Below are 22,735 nucleotides of genomic sequence, written 5' to 3' on the forward strand. Positions count from 1 at the left end.
TTTGAACTCTTCTCTTTGCTGTCGTGTGGCTCTCAGTCCCAATTTCAGCACTGTACCAATCTTCAGACACTTCCTTTTGCAAAAATGCACACAGTGGCTTTGCAAAACTAGGAAAACTGGGCAATCTTTCAGTATCATAACATATGAAACATGAAAAGAATTGCAAAAAGGTGATATGATGACCGCCTGTGACACAAACACTGTGCCGAAAGCCATTTCTTGTCCACCTTCACTTTGAGGAGGAATAAAGTTTCTTACTTTTGTGAAGGAGAAACAGGTTCACCCCCAGAAATCAATTTCCTTTCTGACACGTTTGTCTAAAATAAAGCATTATTCCAAGTTTTGAACTTATGTGTGAATGAGTTTCTTCAATGCCTCGCCTCTAACTCGTCAGATGCATCCAAGGCCACAATCTGTTTGCAGAAAACAGGGCTATAAAGTGTAATCAATTTTGTCAAAAATAAAGTACTCTTGTGTATTAAATCCATTACAATCTGTCACAGATTTTCTTTAATTTAAATGTGTTTATTAGCAACTAGGTGAAGGTTTGCTTTAATGCCAATTTATATGCTTTTATTCCAAATCAATCTTGAAATTGCAGTGTCCCATTCATGGCCTTTCCCCAACCTCATCACTCTCTAGTTACTGTAGTAGGAGAGAGGGCCTCCTGAATACCTCTTGAATGTAAGCCCTTTCAAGTCAATGAAACTATCAAAAACACTCACTCAGCCAAATGTATTATTACACGGGGCTCATGAACAGAGGTCATGACTAGATTACAAATATAAAAGAATTACAACCAAATATCCTAATAAGCACCAGAGGCCAATAGCCCAATTAGCGGCTAATGACCCAAATAGAGGCAGATGAAGCCGAGCTCGACTCGGGGAAAGCAGAGCAGCGCGGCTCAGCGGGCTCAGCTCAGCTTCCAACCTCACGGACTTGCAGGCAGAGCCCCTAGTCACTGTGGCCCCTGGCCACGAGGCCCAGGTCTCTTAGCGAGGCTTAAGATCGCCAAGGGTCTACAACTACAAAGAACTTGCTTACTAGCAAGAATGGCACTATCTCACGATCATCCCATTGCAAAGGAAAAAGAGGCGGGACAAATTTGGAGACTTCGCTGATCCCCAGCTTTAGAACTACGTTTGTTGTTACTGCCAACTAAGATGTGAAGTTCGTGAAGAGGGCAGGCCCCATATCTAGAATGACATATCTCTATGGGTTATGTATTTAAGGCTAAATTGCATTTCCCATTGCATTTCCCATTGTCTTTTCCAAACGAAACCCAAACCTGTTATATACACTCAAAATGCAATACAACGTTGATCTGAACGACAGAACGAATGTGATGCACAGGCGGAGGAATGGACCCGGCGCTTCTCAGTTATTTCATAGTATTTAATAAAACCTTTCAATGGACAATTTGTACACTGGTTATTTATAATTTTTTTAGGAAAATCTTCTTAGCTGTGGTGTCAAACATATCCATGCAATTGCTGCTATTCATTAAATATTGTCAATGTCAAAATGTGTTATATCAAAAAAAAGATTTGTGCAGTTCACTGGCGTAGCTACACACATTTAGCCACGGAGGGGAGGATGTGCTGACGAAGTGAAGGGACTACAACGCAGAGGTGACAGTGGCACGACGTAGTGACAAGACGGTCTGAGGAGGGGCGACTGACTCCGGGGGCATGAGGCAACCGTGATTGGGTGACTGGCACATTCAGACACACCTAGAGGGAGCACATTGTAAATCATATGACCTTATTTTGGCAAATATATACTGAAATGCATATACCTTCCTAACTGAGAAATGTAGGCTTGTGCTAAAGGACATAAGGAGACGGCTTTGAAGCTCTGTGTTTTACGACATGCCTGTGCTCACCAAAGTATGACAGATAACACGTCCATGCTGGAGACCCCCCCCCAACTGACAAATGGGCTGCCATGCCCCGTCTCCAGAGACACTAGCATCATTTTCCAATTGAATTGATTTATTTCTTTTGTGAAACACAGACATTCAAGGTACTTTATATACTCCATAGACCAGGGCAACAAACACAAATACAAACTACATGCTGCTAACAGAAGTGTTACCCGGCTTCTTCCTCAGTTTGATAACAAACAATAAAAGGTAACTTAAAACTAAGTTAATGACACTGCAGTAATTCTACCTCAGAACCAAAACATGCTCATGCCAGGATTGGTCTTAAAAGGAAGACCATTAGCTAAAACAACCATTGGACCATTTATATTTCACATACAATGCAACATTAACATTTGGTAAGAGAATTATTCATACATCCTAATTGATCCTCCACTGACATGGGCATCAGACCAGCCCCCCTGGGATTCCAAAAAGACTCAAATTTAACATTAGCGAAAAATAACACCTGGCTTGTTTGGTATCAACTGTAAGGTCATGCTTTGAGGGACTTGAACATCTAATTGATAGAACTAAAACTTGACAATATAGAGAATTAGAACCTCTAGGTAACATTTGAACCATTTTCACATTCCTCAAAGCCATCACACCCCCAACACACATTCTGTAGGAATCAAGGGAGAGGAATGGCAAAGACTGCTTCCATTCGAATTTCAATTTTATTACCCCAAACCTGACCAATCAGAAGTTGGGAGGAAAGAGATTAGAATCTCTTTGTCTAAAATGTATGTGGCACAATTGGGCGTGGAGTGGAACAACCTGGAAGAAGAAACCAAGGACACGAAATCCAGGAAGACTGAACAGAACCAGAACCAGAACTTCTCCACCAAAAACCTGAGAGCTTTGCAACCTTCCTCAAGTCGACAGTCTGCCAGCCCTCCCCGCTTTCGACCGTCTGCATAACTGAATCTCAGTAAACCACACAGGTCAAGAATTAGGTAAACCACAATTACATAAATCCTAGTTGTGTATGAGATCCAAACTGTAGGAACGGCTAGCGTAATCATAATACTTGTTTTATTTCACGTTTTGTGCCTCGAGTCAAAACTCGAGTATTGCATAGATCTCCTCTCACTCTTACTTTTAATATTATCCACCCTGCTTGTCTCTATCCTATCTTTGCCAATACATGTTTATTTACATTTTTAATAAACCTATATCTGTCCGAACCGGACTGCCTTTGTTCCAAACCACACGGACCTCGTGCCGTGTGCTGTTATCTGAGCCCGAAGCCAGAGAGGCCTCTCTGCGACGAAGTTCAGATAAGTTTAACAGTTTGGAGTTCATGATTCATGACATTTGAGAAATCAATTAGAAATGTTAATCTGTGATTCATAACTCTAGAATGTGTAATATCATTTAGTTTTCTTAAATATAAATGTGTGTTGCATTAAACTGTATTGTTGATAATTTTAGAAATAAAATCTGTCAACACCGAAAAATATTTTCTCATTCCTGTTTAACTGTACAGTCTGAAATTGACACAAGTTAATAGACGTTAGATTATTGGTGGCCCTGCCTATCCTTAATCATTGAATAATAATCAGTTAAGGGAAATTGTGGTAACAAGTAATGATAGGATCTTTCTCGGCACTTAAACGTAAATGAGACCGATATATATATAACGAGAAGTTACCTGATTAAATACTAACCTGCGTAGTTATTTAATGTCTGACTAACAATACTAATGAGAGACTCACCTTCGTCTTACTAACCGGTATTGTAGTCAATGTGTTTATAACCTTTTTTGTTTAACGATTTGTGTGATATCATATGCGATCCCATGGTCTTTGATTTGGTCACGGAAGTGATTTGTCTTTGATTTGTTGATCTAGAGTTGAATTTGAATTAGTTTTTCCCTTTTGTATAATTAGTGTAGTGCTACATTTAGTCTTAGTTTTGAATAAATTTGACAATTTATATCTTTGGAATTGGTGTCTGCGTCCAATTATTACAGAAATTGAGTTCTACAAGATTCCAGGATTCGTGATAAGGTGATACTATAAATTCACTTCGTAATTTGAAATGTATAAGTGTACCTTACGCTACACAACTTAGCTATTTATCTGGTTTAAGTGCTTCACTTCACATTTTTAATAACTTAGCTGTTTCTTGTTTTTCTAGTTTGCTAATGACACTCAATGAAAGATCACCTCTGTGTTGTCCATAAATGCAGGCATTTTGCTTCCTCCCACTGTACAGGTCCTGCAGGAGTTCAATAATCTACTGTATGAAAAACAAAACAAAAAAATGCCCAACGTCAACGTTACATGTGCGTCTGTAATGCTTACAACACTCTAAAAGGCACAAAACATCCCTTTTGTTATATAAACATTAGCTTTTGTGTAACACTATTCAAGGAGTATGTCAGCAGCGCTGAGCCTGATGGGACGGCATTCCACACGCCTCCCACAGACATGTGCGTGTGCGCTGTAGAAATCGCAAAATAATCTGCTCTTCCACTGGTTTCTCTACCCAACCCCTATCATCCACGTGCAGGGAGCAGGCTGGGACCGGAGATTGGCGGTTAGTGACTTCTTGGCTTCAGAGAGCTCGGCAGAGAGGTCCGAGCCAGAATACGTGACTGGGCGTTTGGGGATGCTGCCAGTGCTCCGTGAATGGGGAAGAGTCGGGGTGAGGCGCTGTGGACCTGTGAGGTCTTCGATCCTGTGAGGATGTGGCGCGCCTGCCTGCTCCCCGCCGTGGCCGCTTGCTGGTACTGATCCACGGCAGTGATGTGGCACTGCTGCACCCTGAAGCCCGTCTCATAGCACTGCCCCAGATTGAACTGACTGTGGGAGTCCTGCAGTGAGGAGCACAGAGGCAGCTCAGGAAAAGCTGGCATTCACGAGGCACCACATACATATTTACACTACCATAACATGGCACATTATAATGGATTTTCTAGCAGTACTGTGGGGGTGGGGGGGGTTGGAAATTACACTTAGGATTGGTCCCCATTAAACATTCATTAACATTTCATTAAGGTTAGAATGGCATTTCTACCGATCTAACTGAATTGGGCGTAGATTCATACAGGCCTAGGTTGAAATGTTATAGTTGGTTAGGGCTGTTATAAGGGCTTAAAATGGTAATCTACTGATTTACTAATGAAGTATAGCATCTTTAAGTCTACATTAAGAACTTGCTGCACACAGCCTATGTTTACCATGCAAATTAGAGTTACAGTTGCAGAATTGCTATACAAATAGAAAATGAATAATGAATCCACCCCTGACAGAAGCTCACCCCACTCTTTGCAGCCATTCGCAGGAACTTAACCGCCTTGTTTGCGTCTCTGCGAGGCTCTCGAGAGGACAGTGCTCCGAGGTCAGCCTGGGCCTAGACAGATCAGAGAGAGACTTTCATTAGACCATGGAAACAGACACAAGCTTCCTCTTAGGCACAGCTAGCAAGCTATTTATTTTATATCGATATACATCTTTTTTAATTGTTTGGGTGTGAAATGCAAAAAATGAAGGTGTTTCCAGCAAATGTGAGAACAGATATCAAAATAAGTGGGAAATCATTTTGGTAAATACGAGTTAGAATGACATCACATCTTTAAATCATTGTTTACACTTCTGCACTTCTTTATTCATTCCTAAATGTTAAATAATTTGGGCATTTTATAAAAGGATCTAGAGAAAAGGTCAACCACTTACAAACTAAAAGACAAACCTCTCTCAGCCCAGCACCGGCTGCCTCTTCCAGCAGTGCAATGGCTTTATGAGTATCCAATCAAAATAATATGGCTACATGAACATACAGAAATAATCGTATATGATACAGTTGTTACCGGACTGCCACTTCAAGGCGGTGCAGACTGGGAAGGGGTGTGTGGTTTAATTAGGAAGTGAAGAGTAGTTTAGTGGGGGGGCTCTCTCTCTAACATGTGGCCAGGCAGATAGGGTTTTTTCATTCGCTGTATATGTGTGTGTATATGTTGTTGTTCGCGTGTCCTGTGAAGATTGTGAGGAAAGGGCTCTCTGGTGTTGTGTTTGGCACTGTTTTGGGGGAACTTTATTTTGAAATGTTATTGTTGTATTGTTATTTCCATTATCTCATTGAGATATAGGTGTCATCTGCAGGCCCCCATTTCTTGTATCTTCTCATTGTACTTTATTCTTAGTTCATTTAGTCTTAGTTTCTGTATGTGCATTTCTTTTCAGAGCAATAAATATTGACCTTTTTATAAAATTGCAATGTTGAATTGTGTCTGTGGGGCTTATTACCTCAGGAAGTGCAAGATACAGTGTGCTGTGTGTGCTACCCTGGCCCTTGGGATCTAGACTGGTGTTAAGGTCCCTAAATCCGTCAGTGTAAATGTCGGAAAGGTAACACAGTTCAGAAACAGAAGAGGATAACGATGAAGATTAAGATAATGATAGACAGCATCCGATAAGTAACAGTAAGTAACATCAATTTAAAACAGTTTCTCACATTCATTACTTTTCAGAAAACTGTGCATGATTTATTACAAAAAAGGTAGATTATCTGCATCCATTTACAGGTAGTTTACATATTAATCATTCACACTTTGCCAATTAATTGAAAATACATTGTGATATGAATTCAAATCTATTGTCAAGTGAAGACTCCTCTTTGCAGACTGTTTTATAAAGCCAAATCTCAAGTCAGTCGTATATAATGAAGATAATGATTTAAAACAGGATTTTAATTATTGTTCACAGTAGTTATGTTACAGGGTTTTAAGCTGTGCAGGCACAATCAGTCAGAGGATGCAGGATTCAACGGGATGCCAAATATGTCATAAAATCGGTACTTTCAAATTTACATTTCAACCACTGCACATATATATATATATATACACATACATACATACATACACATACACACACACACATACACACATATATATAACTAGCAGAGGAGGAGTTGGGAAGAGGGGACAAGCAGCAGACTACTGATGCATTTAGCCAGGTCCCATTGCTAATATAGTGCATACGGATTATGATTATTATGAAAAGCCTATTAATATCTTTATATTTCTTAGCAGAAAAATAATTAGACATTTCCAAATGCTTTTACATACAATTATCTGTTTACACAGCTGTTTTTACTGGATACATATATTATCTTTTTTAATGGTACAGCACCTTCCTCAAGGGTGCAAGAGCAGTCCTGACCACTACTCCACTAGAGTTCATATTAAGAATCGAGAGGAAAACAAGATACATCATGGTCCAACTTGCAAAGCAGTGATTTTGACTTTCATGGAGTAGAAAGACTGCAGGTGCATCCACTTCTGTGGATCTGCATTGTTTCCTGAATTGTTACAACTTTACTATCGATCTATATTACCTTCTATAAGAAGGACAGACAACTCTAAATAGTTCATATAGTCTCAACACAATACATGCCCAATGTATTATATTTTTATAGGAAGATTTAAATGTAAATGTAAATGAAAATACAGAGCAATAGTCAAATAGCTAAAGGGTCACAGAATCCTTGGTTAAGATCAAAACCAGAGAATTCTTTCCTTGATTTTAAAATATTTTATTGTTAAAACAATCTGCTGCACGACCACAAACCTTGAAACCATCTCTGCTTTGCTTGTATACTGAAGTCAGATTCCTTATCCCAACTGTGTCCCGTGTCTGTATGAATACACCTGTTACCATTAAAACTTTACAAGAAAAATAACTAGCCTTGTACTTACCATCGCAATTTCTGAACCAGAAACAAAAACACCCACGGCATTATAATTTGGCGGGGGGGCATAGCTAATAAGCCTGATTCATCAGTGTTTTGTATTTCTAGTCTAGTCAAATCTAATAAGGGAAAACTAACTAGCTGTAAAACAAAACAACGCATTTTCCTTGAAGATCAAAAGGTTGACTTGATACATTTTTGCTAAATTCTTATTGTGGAGTGAAGCTGCAGTTTCTTTTGAAACAGTCACACTATTCCTGCAGAGAACAAGTCAAAGACAGGAAGACTGATGCTGATCAAATCTTCTCTCTGCTCTTCAATTCAAAGTCATTCTTCGACACATTTTCTGTTCACCCCCAAGCAAAGGAGATGAGAGAAGGCAGCTTATGGAGTTAAGCAAAGATTTGTCCACAATGCGGTGAGCAACACAGTACAAACTTGTACAAAGTAAACATCCAACACAATAAAAGTACAGTGGATGTGTGGAGTATTAATACAAATAAAAACAAAAACACACATCGCATTTTCAATTGTTCATCAACTGTGTTTTTAGAAATGTAAGAGGCACAACGACGCTAGATTTAGTGGCCGAGCACATTGCTTGTAAGAACATAAGAACGTTTACAAACGAGAGGGGGCCATTCGACCCATCGTGCTTGTTTGGTGTTCATTAATATCTAAGTGATCCAAGGATCCTATCCAGACTATTTTTAAATGTTCCCAAACTTTCAGCTTCAACCACATCGCTGGGTAGTTTATTCCAGATTGTGACTACTCTCTGTGTAAAGAAGTATCTCCTGTTTTCCGTTTTGAATGCCTTGAAGCCCAATTTCCATTTGTGTCCCGGGTGCTTGGATCAAGTCCCCACATAGTCTCCTCTGTTCCAGGGTGAAAAGGTTCAGTTCCCTCAGTCTCTCAGTTGGACTTTCCCTTCAGACCTGGAATAAGTCTGGTTGCTCTCCTCTGAACTGCCTCTAAAGCAGCGATATCCTTCTTGAAGTGTGGAGCCCAGAACTGTACACAGTATCCAGATGAGGTCTAACTAGTGCATTGTACAGTCTGAACATTACTGCCCTTGTGTTAAATTCTACACTTTTGACAATATACCCTAGCATTCTGTTTGCCTTTATTATTGCTTCCCACATTGCTTGGATGGAGAAAGTGAGGAGTCCACATAGACTCCTAGGTCTTTCTCATGCATTACTTCATCTAGATCTGTACCTCCCATAGTGTAATTATAGTGGACATTTTTGTTACCTGCATGTATTACCTTGCACTTGTCCACATTGAAGTGGAACTCCACTAACAACCTCACTCCAGTTAGAAGTGACTCCTCTAATTGACACCCTCTGTTTCCTATACATCAACCAGTTCATAATCCATCTACTTACATTACCCTGAATGCCTACAGCTTCCAATTTGAGGATCAGTCTTTGGTGTGGAACCTTATCAAAAGCTTTCTGGAAATCTAAGTATATCATATCATATCATATGCTTTCACGTGATCTACAGCTGCAGTTGCATGTTCAAAAAATTGGTATGATGTGATTGAGTGTTATTGTAGTGATGCTGTTCTATGCTGATAATCAGTTTGGGTATAGCACAACAAACTAACTGGGATTATAGAAACTAGTTTGGAAATAAACAGTCTAGATCAATGATTTTCAAACCTTTCTTTGAAGGCCCCTGTTCATGCAGTCCCTGGTGGCATTAGGAAAACTACCCTTAATACAGTGAGGGAAAAAAGTATTTGATCCCCTGCTGATTTTGTATGTTTGCCCACTGACAAAGAAATTATCAGTCTATAATTTTAATGGTAGGTGTATTTTAACAGTGAGAGACAGAATAACAACTAAAAAATCCAGAAAAATGCATTTCAAAAAAGTTATACATTGATTTGCATGTTAATGAGGGAAATAAGTATTTGATCCCCTATCAATCAGCAACATTTCTGGCTCCCAGGTGTCTTTTATACAGGTAACGAGCTGAGATTAGGAGCACTCTCTTAAAGGGAGTGCTCCTAATCTCAGCTCGTTACCTGTATAAAAGACACCTGTCCACAGAAGCAATCAATCAGTCAGATTCCAAACTCTCCACCACGGCCAAGACCAAAGAGCTGTCCAAGGATGTCAGGGACAAGATTGTAGACCTACACAAGGCTGGAATGGGCTACAAGACCATCGCCAAGCAGCTTGGTGAGAAGGTGACAATAGTTGGTGTGATTATTCGCAAATGGAAGAAACACAAAATAACTGTCAGTCTCCCTCGGTCTGGGGCTCCATGCAAGATCTCACCTCGTGGAGTTTCAATGATCATGAGAACGGTGAGGAATCAGCCCAGAACTACACGGGAGGATCTTGTTAATGATCTCAAGGCAGCTGGGACCATAGTCACCAAGAAAACAATTGGTAACACACTACGCCGTGAAGGACTGAAATCCTGCAGCGCCCGCAAGACCCCCCTGCTCAAGAAAGCACATGTACAGGCCCGTCTGAAGTTTGCCAACATCTGAATGATTCAGAGGAGAACTGGGTGAAAGTGTTGTGGTCAGATGAGACCAAAATCAAGCTCTTTGGCATCAACTTAACTCGCCGTGTTTGGAGGAGGAGGAATGCTGCCTATGACCCCAAGAACACCATCCCCACCATCAAACATGGAGGTGGAAACATTATGCTTTGGGGGTGTTGTTCTGCTAAGGGGACAGGACAACTGCACTGCATCAAAGAGACGATGGACGGGGCCATGTACCATCAAATCTTGGGTGAGAACCTCCTTCCCTCAGCCAGGGCATTGAAAATGGGTCGTGGATGGGTATTCCAGCATGACAATAACCCAAAACACACAGCCAAGGCAACAAAGGAGTGGCTCAAGAAGAAGCACATTAAGGTCCTGGAGTGGCCTAGCCAGTCTCCAGACCTTAATCCCATAGAAAATCTGTGGAGGGAGCTGAAGGTTCGAGTTGCCAAACGTCAGCCTCGAAACCTTAATGACTTGGAGAGGATCTGCAAAGAGGAGTGGGACAAAATCCCTCCTGAGATGTGTGCAAACCTGGGGGCCAACTACAAGAAACGTCTGACCTCTGTGATTGCCAACAAGGGTTTTGCCACCAAGTACTAAGTCGAAGGTGTCAAATACTTATTTCCCTCATTAACATGCAAATCAATTTATAACTTTTTTGAAATGCGTTTTTCTGGATTGTTTTGTTGTTATTCTGTCTCTCACTGTTAAAATACACCTACCATTAAAATTATAGACTGATCATTTCTTTGTCAGTGGGCAAACATACAAAATCAGCAGGGGATCAAATACTTTATTCCCTCACTGTAACAATTCATAATTTCTGCTACAGAAAAACTACAGTGTATCTGTGAGCAGTTTAAACATTTCTAGAAAAGCACTCAACTCTGTTGGATTTTCAAAAGCTTGTGAAATAAAAGCGCTTTCTGTGTGGCAGTGGAATGATTCTCTAGATTCCCAGGCCAGCATTCCAATGTCTTTCCAAACTATTGAACAATAATAAGAGTAACACAGTCTTTTAGTCAAACAATCATTGCTTTATTGTAACCAAATGTTAAACTTGACAGATACATATACATATATATATATATATATATATGATATAGGTATATAAATAAAACTCTTATTTTCTCTCATTTTCCAGTTCAGGAGGATTGATAGTTAGAGTGACAACAATGAGATTGGTATGATGTGATTGAGTGTTATTGTCTGAGAGGTCACCTAGTGAACATAATGGTGGAGAGAATGGGATGCTACAATTCAAAATGAATGACATAACCGTTATGATGTTGAACTGGGCGGCGTTGTCATAAGGCGTGGAGGTAAGTGTCTGGGGTATTAAGGGTTCAATAAGTACAGGTGTCTTTATCAGTGAAGCTCACTGGACACATCTCATACTGTGTGATCTGTGCTCTGTGAATGGCCTTGTACTGGAGTAGGTGCATCTTGGTGGATGTTGACACAGAAAAGGTGTTGGAGCAAATCTGTGTCCAGAAGTTGTTATCAGTTGTAATTGTTAGGTCAGATTCCCACTGGGTGATTGGAAGATAAATAGCGGGATCTATATTCATTAGAAGTCTGTACCATTTTGAAAGCAAGATCAGGGGCATAGCCTGGATTTTAGGGCTCCATGAAAGAAAGAAAAAAGTGCCGTGAGGGGGGGTGCTGCCGAGGTGCGGTCCAAGTTCCAAGTTGCGGATCGCGGCATGGATAGGGAGAGGGGAAATCACAGGTCCCTGCTGCTTTATATTGTTAAAGCAAGGCTGTTTTTTAATGGATTTGGTCATGAATGGGAGGTGACCAACAAAACATTCTGATTGTTCAATATATATCCATGAATTGTGATTCAAATCAAATTGACATGAAAGAGCTCTGATAGCTTGGTTGAGATGTTGATACCGAGAGATGTGATATTAGCGGAGGATAAAGGGATTCTATTTCATAAAGGGATCTATTTTCATAAATACAGGTGATGATATGTGCCAGAAGTGCTGGTCTCTTGATCTCTATTTTTTTTTTCTTTTGTTTGATGAAAATGATATTATCTTCCCTCTCAGTACTACTTTAGCAGTTTCCCAAAGCAGTATTTGTTTCGTGATGCTCAGTATACCTGGTTAAAAAATATATTTTGGTTAATTTTGAGTGATCAGAATCTAATAAGTGTGTTTGCTGTAAAAGACAGGAATCTGTTTTGAGATTTTCAAGGTGGTTCATGACTGCTACTCTTTTGGACAGTACATCAATGCTACGAATATGCCAGCTAACAAATCGAATAGACACTTGATTGTCTAGATTAAGATGTGTAGCCTATATAGCAGCTGGGTGTGAGGGTTGTGTGTACAGTGGAAGTAAGGCAACTATGTGTAAATTGATAGCTGTGTGTGTGTGTGTGGTGTAATATTTTGGTGTATAGAAGATTATAGAAGGTGGTGTAATATTATAGATGGTGTAATAGTGTTGTGATGTGTAGGGGGGAGGGAGGTGGTTGGAGGCTGTGCTCCCTGTTGGGTAGAGGGTGAATGATTTCAGGTGTGGGATGTTAGGAGATAATGAGGTGTCTATAAAAGTTGGGACTGGTTTAGAAGAAGGGAGACGAGACTGGGCTGACGAGAGCGTGCAGGGAAAGGTGCCGGGACAAGAACTTGATTACGACTGCAAGGGAGCAAGAGAGCATCAGGAAAGGAGACTAGAGGCTCTGAAATCAGCGACTAGACTGGAATGTACTGGACTGTGGCGAAGAGGAGCTGCAATTCCGACTTTGCTATAACTCTGCAGCGTCAGCAAGATAAGTGGGGTCTCGGGCCACTGTTTGCTTGTTTCTCCCCTTTAGAGCAGTTAGAGTGGAGTGGGGGGGTTAGACAGGGACTAACTAAGGGTGCTTCCTGTGGCTTCTTTGCATCATTCACTGTCCAGTCTGTCACAAGGGAAAACTGTACTGCATTGGGGTGGGCTGGGACATTACTTTTACGTGTAGCCTGTTTACATATTGTGTGGGCTGAAGGGTGAAGGACGGTCTTCCTCCTCTTCTTCGCTGCCAGTCTGCTGAGGCTGCACTGGCTCGCTGGGCCCTTCGTGGTCTGGAGGGGGGCCCAGCTCCACTCGGGGCCGGCAAGGTCACCACCACATGCCCCCGGGTCTTCACACCTCTCCCACTGAGTCCAACACCTCACAGGCAGCCATCTGTCCTTCTGGCTCCTTACATTTCAGAAGCTAGGTCAGCGAGGTGTGGTCCATCCAGAACCTGAACCTGGTCCAGACCTTTTATGTAAGTACATAGTTACTGGGGCAGGAGGACATCGCCGAAACCCTTTTGCTGCCTCCAGCTCTAGAAGCATGTCTCCAAGCTCTCTCAGCTTCTGATGGTCTTTGTTTGTTATTTTTGGAAAATGTTCAGTTTTCTTCAGAAGTGCATATTCGATAACTTCTGGTGCACCACTGCAGTCTTCCAGTCTCTGCCATACCATCGCGAGCCCTGCTGTTGCATTGTGAACATGCACTGATCTGATTCTCCTGGCCTGCTCAGATGACTCGGGCTCGAGCCATTTGGAGAGGAGGTCTAGCTCTTCTCTGGCTGTAAGATTTAAGTATTGGGTGCTGCTATGGAAGTATAACTTCCAGGCCCATTCGTTTTCTGGGAGGTCGTCAAATTTCAGAAGGCCAGAACTCACCATTTGACGACGTATCCGGTATTTCGTTAGGTCTGTAGCTCCTGCTGTAGCAGGTGAATATTCTTTGGGAGCAGCAGCAGAGCGTGGTTGTGGCTGGTGAGACAGCAGGGGAGTTTGATCGGACCCTCTCTGGCTGTGTGGTTGTTCTCCTACACTGCTAATCTTTCCTTTGTAGCCTAGAATGTTGTTCTGATGAAGGGAGATTATGTCACTTTTCTGCAGGTTTCCTGAAGGACCAACAGACAGGTCACGGGTTACCTCTCTGCAGTGTCTGATGGCCGAAGAGGTTGGATGCTGATGTGCAGAATGGATCCACTCCTCCTGTAGCTGGGCCCACCGTGTAGTCAGTGTTTTTAGTGTTCTGCCCTCACAATGCGTCTGAAGTACAAGGCTTGGCAGACAGTGAACAGCTTTTCAATACAGAATCAGGAGGCAGGAGCGCTTGTACTCTGAAATCCGTGTTAGAAAATGATCCGCACACACAGACGATTACAAATGTAGACAGATAGATTTCAATCACGAGCTAACAGGAAAAAAGGGCCTAGCTAGTCTCAAACCACTTCTACTGTCACTTTGTTTTAAAGAGTATTAAAATAAATCAATATACAACTGTTTGCATATACAAGGCAATCATATGCATAGAACATCGTAAAATATAAAAACATAGACATTACAAAAAAACGTGCTATAATTATTTAAAAATGACAGTTTACTTACAGACTTCTCTTTCCAAGGCCTGTTATATAAGAAAAGGTGGAGCTCATTCTCGCTGCTTCTCTTCAGATTCGTTTATAGCAGAAGGAGTCCTGCACTGGAAGTTAGCGGGATCCGCTGCAGTAGTAAAGTGTAGTGTAAAGAAACAAAACAATATAATACTATGTACAGACATATATACAGCTGTCAGAACAAGGGGGAACACTCACATTTCTTGCCGTGAGGTGGGGGGGCCTTTTCACTGGTCACTCGAAGGCTGATCTGACATCCCATCGGCAAATGGGGCAGGATGTGTTGTCCTGGAGGAGAAGAAATCAAAACAAAATTAACTTCAAAATGTCTCAAAGTGTAAATCCACTGATTTGACTGCAATAAAACAGATCTCCTAGGATTAAACGATTGGCAATGGAAATCGTGTGTTTTTCTCACTCAACAGCAATACTAATTAATGATGTTGCTTGATGTGGAAACAATATGAATTTCAGTTATCAGTGCAGCTGACACAGCACACACAACTGACATTATAAATCACACAGGAGCAACCAGTCGTCATTTCCAAACATTCCTGACCTCTTATCCTCTCATCACTTTGAGTGAAGCTCGTACACCACCAGTAGGAAGCGTTGGTGGTGAGGTTCTGCCTGGCCATGAATCTCCCCGCAGAGTTGTAGGTGTTCCCACGGGCGGGACGGCAACGTGAGGGGCTGCATTGGGGCCTGGACAGGCGGTCCAGTTTTCCACGGAGCAGACGTGGTGTGCAGTCCCTGACCATAGCCTCAATATCCTGGTCAATGCCTGGCCACCACATCAGGTCTCTTGATCTCTGCTTGATTGTGAGGACACGCGCACACAAGCTGCCTGGAACAACAGTGCACAGCCCCCTGGAGACACAGATATCTCACCCTTGCAAACGGAGCCAGCTCCTCCTGGCCATCCTGTGCGTATGTAGGTGTGGAGAGCTGTCAGGACAGGGTCCCTCTCTGATTCACTTTTCAGCTCCTCTTTCGCAGGCTCAGATGCAGGCAAGGGCCTCTCCCTCGCCAACAGAATAGCGCTGCTTCGTGGGGGTCAGGGCCTTGGAGGCGAAGGCTATTGGTCGTTCCCCTCCATCCTGCGGCAGAGACAGAACTGCTCCCACCACCCCAGCTGAGGCGTCACATGAGACCACAGTAGGGCTGAATGGGTCAAAATGGGCCAGGACAGGAGGCGTGGTGAGCTGTGCTTTGAGCACACAGACCGCTGCCGTGCAGGCTGGGGTCCAGTTCCACGGCTCCTCCTTCTTAAGGAGCTGGCGAAGGGGTGCTGTAGTCTGGGAATATTGAGGCAGAAATCGGAGGTAGAAGGCAGTAATCCACAGGAACGAGGCCACTTGGGAGGCAGAGGTGGGTTCTGGGATGTTGTGGATTGCCTCTATGTTTCACATGAGAGGCACAATCCCTTTGGCAGTCAGTTGAAAACCCACAAAGTCAATGGCTGGTGCTGCAAATGTACACATCTCCCCATTGAGCGTCAGATGGTCTTCCTGGAGAGCGGTGAAAAGCCAGTGGAGATGTTCATTGTGGGCAGAGAGGTCAGGGGCATGGACCAGAATGTCATCCAGAAACACTGCGACCCCTTGGATCCCTGCCAGGACAGTGGTCATCACCTTCTGGAAACAGCTGGGGGCAGAGCTAAGCCCAAAGGGCATTCGTGTATACCTGAACACCTTGCGTGTGTGACAAGAGCTGTGAGATCTCGGCTGGCCAGGTGGAGGGGCACCTGGAGATAGCCCTGACGCAAGTCGAGCTTACTCCTCCGCTGTGGGCAAAGGGTATCTGTCTGGGATGACTGCCTTGATGACAGAGCGCAGATCAACACAGATGCGGAGCCCCCCGGACTTCTTTGTGGCGATGGCCAAGTTGGAGATCTAGGGTGCAGCATATACTGGCTGAATTATCCCTGATGATAAGCTGATCGCGTACGATCTGGTCCGAAGCACCCCGTAGTGGCACGATCTAGCCACATCCCTGAGGTTAGTCACGTAGCTTTGAATGGACTCACCCGGCCGCTGATGCCGTTTCCGTAGCTTGTATCACCGAAGGAGCACCCGCTGTCTCCCGGTGAAGTGCTGCCGTAGCAGGCTGACTGCCTCTTCCAATGTCTCAGCAGTGCCCAGGGTTCTTGGTGTGGGTGTCTTTTACCTAAAGTGTTTATTAGTTGTTGCTGTTATTTCAATGTGCACAGTGCACTATTTACTTTTGTATTGATTACTTAATCTATGGTTCCAACATGCACAGTGTATGTTTAAGTGCAATAAGTGTTCTGAGATGTGCACGATTTCAATGTCCGTGTATGGGGAACACTCACATTTCTTGTTGTGAGGTGGGGGGGCCTCTTCACCGGTCACTCGAAGGCTGATCTGACGTCCCATAGGCAAATGGGGCAGGATGTGTTGTCCTGGAGGAAAAGAATTCAATCAAAACAAAATTAACTTCAAAACCACTTTTACTGTCACTTTGTTTTAAATAGTATTAAAATAAATCAATATACAACTGTTTGCATATACAAGGCAATCATCTGCATAGAACATCGTAAAATATAAAAATATAGACATTACAAAAAAACGTCAGCTAATTTGAATGACAGACGGCTATTGCGCTAACACTTCCTATAACGGTCCTCAGCATAAATTCATGTATTGTCATGGTAACCATACACACTAAATAAACATTAAAATGTGAAACTAACGTGAAACAGCACTTGAATCAGTGAAAACAGGCTATAATTATTTAAAAACGACAGTTTACTTACAGACTTCTCTTTCCAAGGCCTGTTATATAAGAAAAGGTGGAGCTCATTCTCGCTGCTTCTCTTCAGATTCGTTTATAGCAGAAGGAGTCCTGCACTGGAAGTTAGTGGGATCCGCTGCAGTAGTAAAGTGTAGTGTAAAGAAACAAAACAATATAATACTATGTACAGACATATATACAGCTGTCAGAACAAGGGGGAACACTCACATTTCTTGCCGTGAGGTGGGGGGCCTCTTCACTGGTCACTCGAAGGCTGATCTGACATCCCATCGGCAAATGGGGCAGGATGTGTTGTCCTGGAGGAGAAGAAATCAAAACAAAATTAACTTCAAAATGTCTCAAAGTGTAAATCCACTGATTTGACTGCAATAAAACAGATCTCCTAGGATTAAACGATTGGCAATGGAAATCGTGTGTTTTTCTCACTCAACAGCAATACTAATTAATGATGTTGCTTGATGTGGAAACAATATGAATTTCAGTTATCAGTGCAGCTGACACAGCACACACAACTGACATTATAAATCACACAGGAGCAACCAGTCGTCATTTCCAAACATTCCTGACCTCTTATCCTCTCATCACTTTGAGTGAAGCTCGTACACCACCAGTAGGAAGCGTTGGTGGTGAGGTTCTGCCTGGCCATGAATCTCCCCGCAGAGTTGTAGGTGTTCCCACGGGCGGGACGGCAACGTGAGGGGCTGCATTGGGGCCTGGACAGGCGGTCCAGTTTTCCACGGAGCAGACGTGGTGTGCAGTCCCTGACCATAGCCTCAATATCCTGGTCAATGCCTGGCCACCACATCAGGTCTCTTGATCTCTGCTTGATTGTGAGGACACGCGCACACAAGCTGCCTGGAACAACAGTGCACAGCCCCCTGGAGACACAGATATCTCACCCTTGCAAACGGAGCCAGCTCCTCCTGGCCATCCTGTGCGTATGTAGGTGTGGAGAGCTGTCAGGACAGGGTCCCTCTCTGATTCACTTTTCAGCTCCTCTTTCGCAGGCTCAGATGCAGGCAAGGGCCTCTCCCTCGCCAACAGAATAGCGCTGCTCCGTGGGGGTCAGGGCCTTGGAGGCGAAGGCTATTGGTCGTTCCCCTCCATCCTGCGGCAGAGACAGAACTGCTCCCACCACCCCAGCTGAGGCGTCACATGAGACCACAGTAGGGCTGAATGGGTCAAAATGGGCCAGGACAGGAGGCGTGGTGAGCTGTGCTTTGAGCGCACAGACCGCTGCCGTGCAGGCTGAGGTCCAGTTCCACGGCTCCTCCTTCTTAAGGAGCTGGCGAAGGGGTGCTGTAGTCTGGGAATATTGAGGCAGAAATCGGAGGTAGAAGGCAGTAATCCACAGGAACGAGGCCACTTGGGAGCCAGAGGTGGGTTCTGGGATGTTGTGGATTGCCTCTATGTTTCACATGAGAGGCACAATCCCTTTGGCAGTCAGTTGAAAACCCACAAAGTCAATGGCTGGTGCTGCAAATGTACACATCTCCCCATTGAGCGTCAGATGGTCTTCCTGGAGAGCGGTGAAAAGCCAGTGGAGATGTTCATTGTGGGCAGAGAGGTCAGGGGCATGGACCAGAATGTCATCCAGAAACACTGCGACCCCTTGGATCCCTGCCAGGACAGTGGTCATCACCTTCTGGAAACAGCTGGGGGCAGAGCTAAGCCCAAAGGGCATTCGTGTATACCTGAACACCTTGCGTGTGTGACAAGAGCTGTGAGATCTCGGCTGGCCAGGTGGAGGGGCACCTGGAGATAGCCCTGATGCAAGTCGAGCTTACTCCTCCGCTGTGGGCAAAGGGTATCTGTCTGGGATGACTGCCTTGATGACAGAGCGCAGATCAACACAGATGCGGAGCCCCCCGGACTTCTTTGTGGCGATGGCCAAGTTGGAGATCTAGGGTGCAGCATATACTGGCTGAATTATCCCTGATGATAAGCTGATCGCGTACGATCTGGTCCGAAGCACCCCGTAGTGGCACGATCTAGCCACATCCCTGAGGTTAGTCACGTAGCTTTGAATGGACTCACCCGGCCGCTGATGCCGTTTCCGTAGCTTGTATCACCGAAGGAGCACCCGCTGTCTCCCGGTGAAGTGCTGCCGTAGCAGGCTGACTGCCTCTTCCAATGTCTCAGCAGTGCCCAGGGTTCTTGGTGTGGGTGTCTTTTACCTAAAGTGTTTATTAGTTGTTGCTGTTATTTCAATGTGCACAGTGCACTATTTACTTTTGTATTGATTACTTAATCTATGGTTCCAACATGCACAGTGTATGTTTAAGTGCAATAAGTGTTCTGAGATGTGCACGATTTCAATGTCCGTGTATGGGGAACACTCACATTTCTTGTTGTGAGGTGGGGGGGCCTCTTCACCGGTCACTCGAAGGCTGATCTGACGTCCCATAGGCAAATGGGGCAGGATGTGTTGTCCTGGAGGAAAAGAATTCAATCAAAACAAAATTAACTTCAAAACCACTTTTACTGTCACTTTGTTTTAAAGAGTATTAAAATAAATCAATATACAACTGTTTGCATATACAAGGCAATCATATGCATAGAACATCGTAAAATATAAAAATATAGACATTACAAAAAAACGTCAGCTAATTTGAATGACAGACGGCTATTGCGCTAACACTTCCTATAACGGTCCTCAGCATAAATTCATGTATTGTCATGGTAACCATACACACTAAATAAACATTAAAATGTGAAACTAACGTGAAACAGCACTTGAATCAGTGAAAACAGGCTATAATTATTTAAAAACGACAGTTTACTTACAGACTTCTCTTTCCAAGGCCTGTTATATAAGAAAAGGTGGAGCTCATTCTCGCTGCTTCTCTTCAGATTCGTTTATAGCAGAAGGAGTCCTGCACTGGAAGTTAGCGGGATCCGCTGCAGTAGTAAAGTGTAGTGTAAAGAAACAAAACAATATAATACTATGTACAGACATATATACAGCTGTCAGAACAAGGGGGAACACTCACATTTCTTGCCGTGAGGTGGGGGGGCCTCTTCACTGGTCACTCGAAGGCTGATCTGACATCCCATCGGCAAATGGGGCAGGATGTGTTGTCCTGGAGGAGAAGAAATCAATCAAAACAAAATTAGTAGTGTCATCCTGTGCAGAGAGCAGTGAATAAAACCCGCCACCCGCCAAACTTTTTAATTACCTGGATCAAAGTGTTTCAGAATTATAATATGACAGAAAAGGAAAGAGGAGCAACAAACACATGAATACACACACAGCCAGCTATTGCTCTTTATTCTGTACTCACTGGAACTCGAAAGCACAGTTGTGTTTCTGAACGCAGAGCGTCAGTGTGAGTGTGGTGTGGAGAGGAAAAGTCAATCGTTTAGACAAGTATATTGTATAAATTAGCTATAGATAGTTCTTATACATTTTGTATTTCGCGGTTGTGACCGGAAAACATTGCCACAAGGACGCTAATGTTAAGGCATTTTCATTGCAGCTCACATTGCAAAACTGCAATTGATGAAAATGTATAAAAAATTTAAAATAAAAACTTATTGGTCAGTCATTTACATCTGTAATTGCAAAATATTCCATTATGAAGCAAATAGTCAGAACCTTTATAGTTAATTTGAAATTGTGACAATAAACAGTTGTGATAATGTTGGGAAACAATAATACAAGAGTCTGACACGATGCGTGCGAGTTGACAGGTCTGCTATTATTATGCCATTTCCATACGGCTTCTAATAATGTAGATATTTATTTAACAAAGTGGTTGTGTTAGAGAAGTATTCATCAATTGCATCAATTACAACGTATTCATTTGTGTTGAAACGATTTGCGATAGAGACACGCATTTTCTGCTGCGTAGCGGAGATTCTGCTGAAGAGAAACGTGCAGTTTGTTTACAGTGCGTCTTTGCTGGCGTGCGGTATTGACCACTGGAAACAACATCACTGTCTGTCATCATTCCTAGAGATGATATATTTTTTACCCAGCCACAGACCGTGACTCTATGAATATCTAGCCAATCCAATGAAATCCTTTTAATGACGTGCAGAAACCCAGAGAAGGGAGTAGCACTGAAGAGGAAGAGGAGTATGAAGAGCAATAATGTGTCACCATATAACACCCCTTCTCATGTGTTGGTTTAGTGCGTTTATACAGATCCCCATTAGCTACCATGTTATTGCACATGTGATTGATTCATTTGAAAACGATGCTCCTGCCTCTACTAGCAAGTGTTATAATTCAAAACAATGCAATGATTTGATCAAAGACCTTATAACACTTGCAAATAGAAACTGTGTGGGAGCATCTTTTTCTATCCAGATCCTTTTCCCTCACAAACACACCTGTCTAGTCTATACAGTTGTGCAATTAGCTTTTGTTATGGTGATTGGTTAATTACCTGAATAAATGCAACGTCTTAACATGTTCACCACACATTTACGCACCCTCTTGCATTTTTGCTGAGGTTTTCCTTTGGCTGGTAAAAATACCAAGAGGCTGGTAAGTCTTTTCCTTCTACCAGACACAGTGGCTAGTGGCCAAAATAGTTAATTTTATCCCCTGGCAGAGAGTCATCGTATTTTTAAGGCACGCTCTACCGTGAAGTACAGTTGCAGTGAAATCAATCCCAGTACTCTGTATCCAACCACACAGACAGTCTAGGAATGAAGGGAGGGCTCACCTCTAGCCAGCGATCCACGCACTGCACGTGGTAGTCGTGTAGGCAGGGCAGGGTCCTCAGCTCCTCGTCCTCGTCGAAGTCCATCAGGCACACTTGACATCTGAAATACAGAACAGTATTGGACACAGCTCAGCCAGGGGACCAAACTCTGCTTAATTACGTACAACACATACTTGGTAGAACTGTGTGTATATTAATTCCAGCATATTAGATTGGGACCAGAGAAATGTGCCCATATAAGCTTATAACTACATTATTGCGATGCTCTCTTAGGTCAGTCTAAGCTGAGATTGTATTTTGGAGCAACATCTACAAACAGGGACTCCCAGGTCACTGGTCTCACAACTCTGCCTCTAGAAACAGATGCCTGGAAGTGAGTTTCATTAGATTTCACTGCGTCTAGAGACCCACGGTGAGGAGAACTTGCTCTGACTCAGCAATAGGCTCTAGGAGGGCAACTCACGCTGTCTTCCCTCCACTGTGGGCCGGATCGAACCGCTTGGTGGGCAGGAGTTCAATCTGCGATGCGTTCAGTCCCTCGTCTCCAAAGGCACCACCAGGTTCCAGATCGTCGTCTGAGCAGGAACAAGAGCACAAAGCCTGGTTTAAAGCACTGCGGGTTTGTAAAGCAAAGCGAAAAACAGCACACAGCAATATCTGAAATTACCCATAAAACAAGAATAAACTACAAATCTGCGGGGACCCTGCTCTAAAACATCTGTCTGACTCAGACACATCTCTGGC

The 22,735-nt window shown here is 43.2% G+C and overlaps 1 long non-coding RNA gene across 4 annotated transcripts in view; it reads right to left on the reverse strand.

The window, feature by feature from the left end:
• Nucleotides 1-3,376: 3,376 nt before the first annotated feature.
• Nucleotides 3,377-22,735, reverse strand: part of LOC136721328 (uncharacterized) — a 60,231-nt gene continuing 40,872 nt past the window's right edge. Inside the window, exons 6-16 of one of the 4 annotated variants that reach the window (XR_010805890.1) lie at nucleotides 19,659-19,748; nucleotides 19,353-19,492; nucleotides 17,523-17,611; nucleotides 17,317-17,430; nucleotides 16,873-16,962; nucleotides 16,567-16,706; nucleotides 14,736-14,825; nucleotides 14,530-14,643; nucleotides 5,198-5,290; nucleotides 4,599-4,751; nucleotides 3,377-4,174 (exon numbers count right to left, since the gene is read on the reverse strand). This is a non-coding gene — a long non-coding RNA (uncharacterized LOC136721328). Of the gene's footprint in view, nucleotides 4,752-5,197; nucleotides 5,291-14,529; nucleotides 14,644-14,735; nucleotides 14,826-16,566; nucleotides 16,707-16,872; nucleotides 16,963-17,316; nucleotides 17,431-17,522; nucleotides 17,612-19,352; nucleotides 19,493-19,658; nucleotides 19,749-20,102; nucleotides 20,211-22,735 lie in introns of those variants that run through there. The other 3 variants (XR_010805889.1, XR_010805887.1, XR_010805888.1) reach the window with 3 other exon arrangements.

This window comes from Amia ocellicauda, unplaced genomic scaffold (assembly GCF_036373705.1).
Source record: "Amia ocellicauda isolate fAmiCal2 unplaced genomic scaffold, fAmiCal2.hap1 HAP1_SCAFFOLD_114, whole genome shotgun sequence".
Classification (NCBI taxonomy): domain Eukaryota; kingdom Metazoa; phylum Chordata; class Actinopteri; order Amiiformes; family Amiidae; genus Amia; species Amia ocellicauda.